Source organism: Crocodylus siamensis, chromosome 2 (assembly GCF_052110815.1).
Source record: "Crocodylus siamensis isolate JL-2025a chromosome 2, ASM5211081v1, whole genome shotgun sequence".
NCBI lineage: Eukaryota > Metazoa > Chordata > Crocodylia > Crocodylidae > Crocodylus > Crocodylus siamensis.
Window position 1 is genome coordinate 141,397,345 of NC_143396.1, and position 12,071 is coordinate 141,409,415.

Here is a 12,071-nt window from a genome sequence, read left to right on the forward strand (position 1 = left end):
CCTGGGCTTCTATCTGCACGCCTGCCCTTCTTCAGGCTTCTGAACCTGGTCTGCCCTACCTGGGCTCCCTATTCCCATATTCATGGCCGCTCTATGGCCTGCCCTGTGCCTTCCGTGCGCTCACCCTCACTGGGGCCTATGCCCCACGCTTCTCCTGCCTTTTCGCACTCTCACCCACTCTGGGCCTCACTTGCACGCTTCCCGCGCTTGGGGCTCAGGTGGCCCGTAGCCGTGCCTGGCCCCCTGACCCTTCTTCTGGGTCATATACCCACTGGGCTTTACTCCCAATACTGCCCCCACTGGGCTGGGGTCAGGACACCCCCTAATTCCTCCCAAGGTTGCCCCACTGGGGCCAGGGTCAGGACACCCCAAAACGCCATGCCTCATCCACAGTGCCAGCTCTGGCACCAATCGCTGTGCCCTCCCTGGGCACACCCCAAAACAGCACCCTCTGCGCCACCAGGAACCCCCCATTCTGCTGGGGTGCTCCCCTGAGGCCTCCTCCTTCCACAGCCTCACCTAGCCTTCCAGTATTACACAATCACCATCAAAACCAAACTCAAAGCTATGCCAACCAGTGGTAACCCAAAATCAGCCTACCGGCTATAACATCCCATGCCACCCTGTCAGAGGCCTCTCCATCTCATCAGCACTCAAGCAGCTCTGCAGCAGATCTCCTCCCTCTCAGCCTGTTGGAGGGGAACTGGCCTCAGCCTGGCTGCTTATAAAGGCCAGGCCCTGCCCCCTTTCAGTCAGCTGACCCAATCAGTTGCCTAAGCAACCTTCAGCTGTGCTGCCCTGCTGATTGGCAGCCAAGCCCTATTACCAATGCCAGTAGCAGGCACCCCAGTGCCCTGCTACACATCTCCCCCTCCCGGGGTTGAGCCTCCTTAGGAGCGGGGTGCGGAAGTGCCCTGTGACAGTCTTGGTCACCCACTTTACTTACCAATCCCAAAGTTATTCCCAGCATTCCCCATATAGTGGTATGACAAAGAATGGATTACACAGATCAAGGACTGAAAACCACTTTGCCCCTCCTGTAATAGCTGCCATGTGTTCTGGATATTTGACCATTACAGAAGCAGTCATCAATGTAACTTTATTCAGAGCCTGATAATCAACAGTTAATCTCCAAGTTTTACTATAGGCCTCTCTTACAGGCCAGATTGGGCTTTTGTTAGTACTAGACACTTTATCTAATACCCCTTGTACTTTCCAAGCATGGATAGTCTCTGCTATGCTTGCCTCTGTTTCCTGAGGAAATTTGTGCTGTCACTGTGGAAGCAGGTTGGGCCCTTCAATTAAAATCTCAGCATTAGTTTTTTCACATGCCAGCTTATTTTGTGCCCAAACTGCTGGGCTCCACTAAGCTATTTCTGCTGCTTGCAGGGGCCATGGAGGAAAGGTTAACTTTTCCTTTGCCTTTATGGCAGCATACCTGTGTCTTGCTGATATAATAACAGTCACTGCATTGGTACATGTTATATAAGCCCATAACTGCATCAATAATTCTCTATTTGCTAGATCAACAACAGCATTCAGCTCTTTCAAAGCATCTATTCCCAAGATGCCTACACCTCATAATGGAGTGAGCCCAAAAGACAAATAAACTGAGAGAGCTGTGAGTTCCATTACCCAGAATCTCATCTGCTTACAAAAAGTTACTTTGCTTTTTTTTCCGTTAAGTGCTTCCAAGATCTTGACCTTGTCTCCTGCAAGTTTTTGAAAATCCACTTTTTCACTTCTGTTTAGACAGAATAAGGCACCAGTATCAATTAACATTTGTTGTTGCCTCTGTGTCCCCTCCTTTTCTGGTTCTCTCCATACTGGGAAGAGCTAGCTACCCCCACCAGTCATAAATTATCAGTGCCATTCTAGTCAGGGAGTGGAGTAGGAACACTGTGCCCTCCTAGCACTGTTCCTGCATAGCTGATACTTTGGGGGTGACAGGTTTACTCTGCTCATCTTCATACCTTGCCAGCTGCTGCAACAAATCCGCTGTGGGGACACCATCTATCTCCCCGCTTTTCTTATATTTAATTAGCTGCTTCCACACTTATATTCTGACCAGGTCCTATGGACCCCTTTTCCTTTTTTCTTGATCTTTCCTTTCTATTTTTTGGTGTGACTGGGGTCCTTAATTCACACGTCACTGCAGACACTTTTCCTTTTTGCACCTCTCTCAATGCCTACTGCTCAGTGTCAAAGCCTTCTTTAGCTCCCTGCATTACTTCAGCGAAGGTTTTTTTGTGTGCTGCTGACTCCAAAGCTAGTTTGATTCCTACAGAGAACCCTTGAATCAGTGATTGCAAGAACCTTTCCCTCTTCCATTCAACATCTTCCTCCTCATTTGGATCATTCTTGTTATGTTCAACCTCTAACTCTGCCAACAAATACAGCTCTTTCCATTCTGCATATGCCTCGGGTCTTTCCCCTGGCTGTGCCTGTTTCCTGATGATATAACACAATCAGGGGTTTCCCTGGAACAAACAAATCTAACACTGCCTCCTGGGTTTTTTCAACACTAGCCAGCCCCGCTTCAGATTAGGGGGCAATCCTGAAAAATCCTTCAACCTGAAAAATCCTTCAGGTTCATACATCCCTGACACCAATCCATTAAATCACCTACTGAAAACATGCTGCCGTTCTTATGAGCAGAGATACGGGTTTTCCATTTCCCATGGAAAAATGGGGAAAACATGGATTTGCCCTTTTTACCAGAGGAAAAACTCCCTCCGTGAGTGTAAGCCAACTGAGTGCCTAGCTGAGCTTTTCCCTCAAGGCTTTGCAGCTTATTTTTTATTTCATTCTAGTTTTCTAACTATGGCATGTCTACATCTGATACCCATGAAGTGGGTATCGTAAACTTGAGAGGTATAGTTTCAGAGGAAATGTTTGGCCATTTTAGGGCAATAGTATGGTAATTTGATTGCAGCAGAGCAATGGCTTCACTCTTAGCTTTTAAGCAACACGAATTGCACAAAGTCCAGGTGGTACCATTTTCATACAGCAAATGACTTGGTCTTTCTCAACAAATACGTTGCTCTATTGTTACATATGATACATTAGGTAACTCATATACGTAGGTTGTGTTCGATGGGCTGAGAGGCCAGCCTCTCCATAGGGTCCCTAATCCAATCAAGGTGCTACTGATTTGAACTAAGGGGGATTGTGCCACATACTGAGGGCCATCGGGGGTAACTATTTCTTATATGGGGTGATGCAGATTCTAGTCTCAAAGGCATCCTCCTCCTATCCCTGTGCTTAGCAAGTTAGCAGTGGTCTAGTTTCCATCTTTGACCTCCTGCACCAGGAATGAACACTTTCTTTTATCACAGCTTTCCCAAGTGGTAATCCAGGTACTTTGATAGGGGTATTTTTTTTTTTAATGTTGCAGGCATTCTATGATGTTCTAAGCTAGGCGGCTATTTTTTATTTTTAATGTTGTTTATTACCTGGGAAAAATGCATATTTAATGATAACTGAACTTGCACACAAGCAATACTTCAAGTTTGATTTTTGTTTGCTTTAAAAGTAGTATCTATCATGGCCTGGGCAAGACGGGCTGTCTCTAATTTTACATCAGTTAGCAATTTGTCAGTGTGCTTTACAGTTTTTCTTTTGAGCATGTCTCCCCTAGTGAGCAGCCCTACTGGCTGTCAGAGATTGGCTACTCTTTCACTGTTTTTCTGGGATTTATTTAAGTTCCATACATTCATAGCTGAGTTAAGTCTGCCTCAGAGATAACCTGGAGCATTTCTCTGTCTGCGGGACTTAACTGTAGTCATGGAACAGAAAATGATTGGCCATTCTCATCTAAGTAACTCTTCAGCTACACAGGCTCCTGCTGAACAGTTTGGAAGAGTAGCTCAGACATACCATTGTTCTGGTCTGAACAATACTTGGAGAACTAGCAGCCCCGAGTGTAGGTTAAGTAACAGTCCCAGAGAGGGGTCTAGTCTGTCAGTGGCAGAGGGAGGCGAGACTCTCAGGGAGGAGTCCAAGAAAGTCCCTGAGGGTGAAGGTGCACTCCCTGCAGGAATACCCGAACTCCCTGCTGATTGCTTAGCCAGGCAAGGGGAGTTCAAGCGGGAGGTTCTAGAGGACCCCAGCTTGGAGGAACTCTGGCAGATGGCTCAGGAGCAAGAGACGGAGTTCACCCCAGAGAAGAGGGAACAGGTGGTCTGGGATAAAGGACTTCTCTATCAGTTGTGGGTACCAAAGAACCATGCCAAGACCTGGGAACCCCATCGCCAGATCATAGTACCTCGTAAATACAGACAACAATTGCTTTCCATGGCACAATTTACTGTGTGCTGGTCACATGGGCAGGGAATGGACACGCCGGTGGCTGCAGGCGAACTTTCATTGGCCCAGAATTGCCCAGAATGTGAGGGACTACTGCCGATCTTGCGAGACACGCCAGCGGATGGGCAAAAGTGGGGACAAGAGAAAGGCTCCCTTACAGCCCCTCTGTATCACTGATCAACCCTTCCAAAGAGTGGGGAGAGACATTGTGGGCCCGCTGAGGCACAAGACCCATAGAGGGAAGAAATACATTCTGACCCTAGTGGATTTCTCAACTCGGTACCCGGAGGCGGTTGCCTTGACCTCCACTGAGGCACCTGTGGTTGTGGATGCCTCCGACTCAGGACTAGGAGCTGTACTCTTACAAGAGGCCCAAGAGACATGGCACCCCATGGTATACCTAAGCCGGAAGTTAATCCCTTGGGAGCAGAATCTGTTGTCTCTTGAGAAGGAGAGCTTGGCAATCATTTGGGTGCTGAACAAGCTAAGGCCCTATTTATGGGGGCAGTAGTTCACCGTCCTATTAGACCATGCCTCACTGCAGTGGTTGCAGACAATGCAAAACACAAACACCAAGCTTCAACAATGGGCCTGGCAGCTTCAAGAGTTCAACTTCACTCTCGAACACATCAAGGGAAGCCAGAATGTGATAGCAGATGCCCTGTCACAAAAGGACTCTGGGTAGTGGGTTGGATGGACTCAGACCCGCCTGAGAGAGCTCTGGCGGGGGAGTTCCTTAATGTACTATCATGTTTATATTTGTTATTGTTATGTTCAGTATTATGTGTTGTGTAATTTCTCTTTAGGTGCGAAAGGCAACCCTTCTAAACAAAGCACACTTGTACCCATAGCTCTGTAAAGCTAGGTGTCCAAACTTTTAAAGGAGGGGGGGAAGTGTGGCAGGAAGCCACCTTTGTTTCTCCCCAAAATCTCTGCTCTGAGACAATGTGATTAGGATGGGCACAGCAGAGAAGACACACCCTTACCCTGTCTCTTTAGGTAACCTGAGCTGGCTACGTTCCCGAGGGAGGGGGGAACCTGCTCCCTCTGCCTACGTGACTGGTATCGGCTACCTGGGTGAGAGGCTTCTACCTGGTGGGCTAGAGTCTGCCCAGCAACCAGTGATGTATTTCAAATTGGTTGGCTGACAGCCAACAGGTGCTGGCCTCCGTTGGACCAGGTGAATGAGGTCACAGGGGCTATATAAGTTAAGACTGCCCAGGAGGAAGGGGCAGCAGACATTCAGGGACTCAGAGAGGAGATTTACCATCTGAAAGTGGCTCTCCCTCATAGCCCATGAGCTAGGAACAGCTTGTCTCTAGAGGGAGTCTCCAACAGCCTCTGGATGATGCTTGTGAGTAAGCTACTTGAGATTTCATAGATTTCATAGATATTAGGGCTGGAAGGGACCTCGGGAGATCGAGTCCAGCCCCCTGCCCAAAGGGCAGGAAGTCAGCTGGGGTCATAGGATCCCAGCAAGATAAGCATCCAATTTACTCTTGAAGGTGTTCAATGTAGGTGCTTGAACCACCTCCGCTGGCAGACTGTTCCAGACCTTGGGGGCTCGGACAGTAAAGAAATTCTTCCTTATGTCCAGCCTGAAATGGTCTTGCAGGAGTTTGTGACCGTTCAACCTTGATCTGATTAAATATCTAGCTGTCAGTAACTCAGATGCGTGATCAAAAGGCTACCTCAGCCAGACTGTTTTGCTGTATGGGATTTCTATGATATTGCTCTATTTTGTACCCTATTTTCACCCTGCCCCTTGTAATCAATAAAGTTCTCCTTTGTGACTGGTGTAGGAGAGTTATTGAGGGGTGGGTCTAAATTATGCCTAAGAGGCCCCTTAGGTCTGTGGACTAAGGGAGACTTTCTTTTTTGGCCCCTGACTTGGGGAAGTGCTCCAAGTGCTTGTACTGGGTTGAGTACCCATTGGACTATTAGGCAGAGAGAATCCCTTCTCAGGGTGGTGGCACCTTACATTACCCCCAGGCTAGCAAATCTGCTCCAGGAAGGGGGTCAGCCAGACGTAAGGCATCCCTAGGGAGGCACTCCGAGCCTGGAAGGTGGTCGGGTGCAGTGAGGTGGGTGGCTCAACACAGGAGTACCCCCTACTGGCTTGCCACACATCCTACCCAGGAAACGCAATAAGCCATTAATAAAAAGAGTACAGTTGTAACAGTGCACCACTTCATGGTGCCAGTCAATTCAGACTGGTGCCAGAGCAGGACTCATCTTCAGTGGCAGGCTCAGTTAGGAGTGGTTGTGGCTGCTTTTGTAGACAGATCCAATCTGTAGGAACAAGACAACCAGGAGCTTGGCTCCCGTTAGATGAATCTGACTTAAATAAATCTGACTTTAAATACTTAAAAAGTATAATGCATACCTTTTGCCAATAGTGTCCCCTCCCATTTATCTCCTTGAGGATGCTTCACTACTACCTGATCTTCTGCCTAGAGCTTTCTCGGGTCACCACTCCTAGGTTGCTCTACTGCCAGCTCACAAGGATCACCCAATCTAAAGATCTGTTGCACAGGGCTACCTCCTGGATGGGGTCGATTATTGGACCAGTTGATAGCTCGATCCAAGTGCAAGTCCCAGTCCTTAAGAGCTGGGTCAGCAGCCAACAGCAAATTGCATTTGAGGATGCCATTGGTTCGCTCTACCAATCCATTAGACTGCAGATGGTATGGGATGTGATATGTCCATAACATGCTATGTTTCGTGGTCCAGTCATACACAAAATGATTGCGGAAGTGAGGGCCATTATTGCTCTGTAGTTCTATAGGTGGTGGATACACAGCTAGCAGAGTATCCAGTGCTGTACAAGTGTCCTGGATAACTTACAGCCATTAAATTCTTTTTACTTCAGCTGTCCATAGACTGACCAATAGCAGTACAAGCCTTACATTCTTTTGATAAGGTTAATTTTAACTATACCACAGGGCCTTACTACTTCAAGGCTTTGCTAAATTTACTAGGCCTTACTTTATACAAGGCCTTACTACATCTTAAACTTTAACTAGGCTCTTAGCAACAACATACCGCTTAATTTTTGAACAAATGACAGAAAAACACTTCGTCTAATCTTCATAGAGCCTTCAGCAAACACCTCATCACACAGACATAATTTTCAGCTGTCACAGCAGGGCTGGGGGGGCTGTAGCTTGGGAGTGAGGGGGTGGACCTGTGTTCTGTGAGCTAAGGGGGCAGGGGGAGCTCTGATTTAAGTCAGATACCAAAATGTATAGGTATTTAGAATTATTTTATAATAGTGATTGAGGCACTGGTAGGCTTCCAATTTGCTTTAAAATTATAAATATATCAATAAAACGTGTGTATCAATTGACACCCCCCCCCCCCCCCCCGTGGCATTTCATTTTAATCATGGGTTTGGGGATTTTTAAGCAGAGAATTTGTGACTTTTAAATCAGAGAATTTACGAGGATTGATTGTTGTTGTTAACCATGTTATGGCTGTGTCTCTTTTCAGGGGTCCCTGAGCTTTTTCTGTGGCTCTAAGATGCTCAGGGGTAAATGGAGCTAAGACCTCTGTAATGGTTGCTTTCTTTTCTTTACCCCTTTTTTCCATTCTGAGGAGCCATATGGGCCATGATAGATGTTACACTTTACAACCAAGTATCATGTTACAGGTTGTAACATGTTACACATGCATGGGGTTATAACTCATTTAGGGGCCCAATCATAGCGTGATAATTAAAGCTTAATGGATGTAGTTTAGTTGAACCAGATGTAGTTGAACCAGGTTCTGCTGTTGGTTTTGTAATGTCGATCATGTTAGTGTTAGAAATGCACAGCTTGCATCTTGTTCCTGATAAGAAAGAAATACTCTCCAAGGCTCCTCTCCCCCATCCTCCTTAAACTTTCTCATACTGATTACAGAGACTGGAATTTAGCTGTATGGCCTTGGGGTATAAACTTTTGAACTCTTGTAGCACTGAGCATGCTTAATGAGCTGTTGCATATTTACCTCTCCACCCCATATACTTAAATAGCTAATTATACTATACATGCGATGTAACTACATCATCACATACATGTATGTTTGTATGAAACGGAAGTAAGCTGCAAGAATTCCTGTGTCTGCACACATGCCCAGGAGAGAGAAGATAAAAAAACCGCTTGCAAATGCAACTGGGGCCAGAGGCGATTTGAGCTTCAAAGCTCCACTCTCTGACTTTTGTTTGCAAACAAATACATCCTTTTGTGCCGACTGATGTCTATGTGTCTGTGATCTCTGCGTTCCCTCCAGGGAAACGAACCGGCTTTGTGCAACATTAGGGTCTCTCTATATTGAGAGTTACATAGTTTGTCTACCTGGTGTAGCTCCAGAGCCTGCAATTTCTTATCTTCACACTGCAGCTGCCTTGCTGTGGATTGGGTGGGAGTGAGGTTATAGATAAAACAGATTCTGCTGGTTTTGCTGGAAATGCAAAGTAGTCAATTATCATCTGGGTATTTGCCAGTTTGAAAATTCAAGTAGCCATTTGAGCTAGTAGGTTTCAGAAGTGTAATCCTGGACGGTTCTAAAGCTATACACTTGAGCCTCTATGCCCTGGTCTGGAGTGAACTATACTATGTTGTGTCTAAATGCTTGCAGGACAGAGAAATGAGAGGACTGAGCCTTCAAATCTTGCTCATTTGTCACTCCTAAGATGCCCGTGTCTCAGGAAGTCAGAAGCATGCATACAGACTCAATCTCCAGTCACATGCTTCCAAATACACAGATGCACAATAAATACATACATTTGCTGTTTTTAAGTATTTAAGATGGAGGTTCATCACTTTCTGTGTTGAGTCCTCCCTCTTCATCATGATCATTATTACTACCTTCCCCAGGGCCCCCTTGGATCACTGCCACAACTCCCTTGGAAGCTATTAACTTTTGATTCAAAGCCTGCATTTACTTTTTACAAGCCAGATGATCTGCCAGCTTTCTAGTTTTTGACTCCTGAATTATTGCTTGGATAGTTGTTTCTGCCGCGTGGGTTTATCGCTTCCAACTTCTGATTCCTTCGCTTTCTCCTCAAGGAGATTAAAAGTTTTTTTCAGCAGCAGTTTTTCAGAGGTCTCAGTAATTTGGTGTGCATCTTTCAGGGAGATGCCCTGGAGGGCTACCATTTGAGCCTTTAAGCTCGGTCTTTTTCCTTTAGCTGTTTCTCCTGATTGTCTCTCTTCCTGTGACTAACTGTTTTGTTAACCTTTCACTGCCAGAAGTGATCCCTGTAAAGCAGACAGGCAGAGAGGTGTAGAAAACTCTCTTGTTGTCCAGCAATGAAGTTTTAAATAATAAAAACAAACCAGCTAAAATTTGGCATCTTCCATGTCTATACCTCCCTGCCTGTCTGCCATCTGACACTACCAGAGAAGGAATCCTGCCTTATCTGCACAAAGAGCAACTCACAAAGACACTCTCATGGACCCAAAGGAACAGATTTTCACCTTCAGCTTCCTCTGTGCAAAAAATAAGTTGTGTTTTTTTTTTTTTTGTTTGTTTGTTTTTTAACCTATGGGGACTTTTTACCATCTTTAATTTTCCCTGAGCCTGTGGAAGTGTGCGTGTGTGCCTGAAAGCTTGCAGAAAGAGAGTTTCTTGCAATTTCTTAATTGATCTAATAAAAAGTATAATCTCTGAACCAAGAGTTCTGAGTTCCACATTTCTTTTTGTCTGGCTTAAACTTTTTAATCAGCCGCAACCCAGAAAGACCACAGTTTAGGAAGGTCTGTGACAGGGGGCTGTCCTGAGGCAGACCTCTGTGTCAGTCTGCCCACCTGTCTCACCTGCCATGCCTTGTTAGTAAATAATTAAGTTGTTCATTAGGCAGGAGGCTGCCTTTCATGCTCTCAGCTATACTGGGCACTGCATATATGCTCTGACCTCTCTTATGTGTGTTCCATGCCTTGCAGGTGTTACTATCATTGTCAACTCTGTGTCCCTGGTGCTGAGCCCCCTGGCTTCTGTTTCTCTGCAACACTAAGGCACTGAGTTCTCTAGTGACTGGCTTTACATGCCTTTCTCTTAGATGCCTGGCTCTGTGCTCTTGTCCTGGGTGCCTGGTTCTGCACCCCCTTAGCTGCACCCCTCTGGGCCTCCTGTGCCCCTCTAGCACTCCAGGGTCTATGGAATCAGATGCCCTCTCTCTCCCCTGGCACTAATGAGGCCTCCAAACCTCCCCTTCTAGCCTCATCATGATCCTCCAGGGTAAACATGAACACAAACACAAGTCCCTAGGCAATAACTTTAAATGCTAACAATAACAGGGCTATGTGCCCCTTTAAGAGAACAAACTTCCATTCAGAGTAACATGCCTCTGTCTAGGTACCTGGTCCTCTGTAGACATGTAACACCTAGATGCAGAGCAGGCAGTACTGGGAGAGCTAGACAGGCAGCACCAAGGCTTGGGTAGCTTTAGCAGGCAGGAGCTCCCTCCCCATCAGTTGCCAGAGAGAAAGTCTGCTAGCTACAGCCTGGGCTTATATATCCCAGAACCCTGTCTCCTGCTGGTCAGGTGACATCAGCAGGTGTGGCCAGTTACTTGTAGCTGGGGAGCTCTGTTTAACCTACCAAGCTCCCTGGCCAGGCATCTTCAGCTTTAAGGAGAAGGTGCATCTTAGTGCCCTGCTATAGTTTTCCAGAGCATTTCCATCATTTTCAAATGCTCCCTTATCCCAGAAGCAGGTTCTGGAAATCTTGTGTACCTACAGCTCAAATTCTTCCATGTTGTAGGACCCACAGTCCCAAATCAAGGAATTGAGAACACAAGCCTAGTTCCTAGAACTACCCCAAAATTCCCCAGACAAGTGGTGACCCTGACCTAAGGAAGCATCAAGTAATCAATACATTCCACAACAAGGGTCATTTCATCATGCCTGGCCCAGGGATGCTAAAATCTGTTAACAAACATTACAAGGGGTGGATGGGTAAAAGCTTAAATGGACCCTTGGTCATTCCAACCAATGTGAGAAGTGTGTTAATTAATTAACAAAGTAAGATTAATAGCTGAGAAAAAGCAGTCTTATGGGGTGGGTCTTGACTGCCATTAAGCAAAGCTGGCCAGGCTCAGGGTCTCCATGGCAGGGGATCCTCCAAACAGTCCAGCAGGTATCATGTAGAAATTCCCAAATTTCCCCTCAGCCTATACCTACTATTTATAAATGGCTGATAAACACAGTCTTAGTATTCTAATAAATTCTCTCTGATTGGTTTTATTTAAATTTGTTTGTTTCAGAACTGGATTAAAGCAGAACTCCTGTGGACCAGAAAAGTGCCAACTGGTTAAAAGTTTATATCCATGAGAAAGCAAAAAGGACCAAAAGGGAGACTTCCTTATTTCCTTTTTCTTTTCATTTACACAAATTTGTTATCTCTGTACTTTAGCCTATGGTCTTATTAGGTTGCTTTGTTCTTACAACTTATATCTGATACAGGGAAGAAAGTTTTACTAAAAGTTTCAGAAAAGAATAGCTAACAAGATCTGGGCAGGAACAAAGAGGGAAGTTTGAAGAATGTAGTTCTGGCAGTCCAGTAACAGCAGAAAACAACATAGAAGCTGAAATTAAAAAAAAAGGGAATGGGACCTTCTGGGCTGCATTTCGGTGCCTTTGGCAGGGGCTCGCAGCCTGGGAGGCATGCTCTAGCACCTCCCCACCTCCTCCTGCCCCCCCTCCCTGGCTTTTGATCTGGGCCACTGGAGGTATCTGGCTGCCTTTCTGGTTTCAGAAGTGCAGGGCAGTTCACTTCAT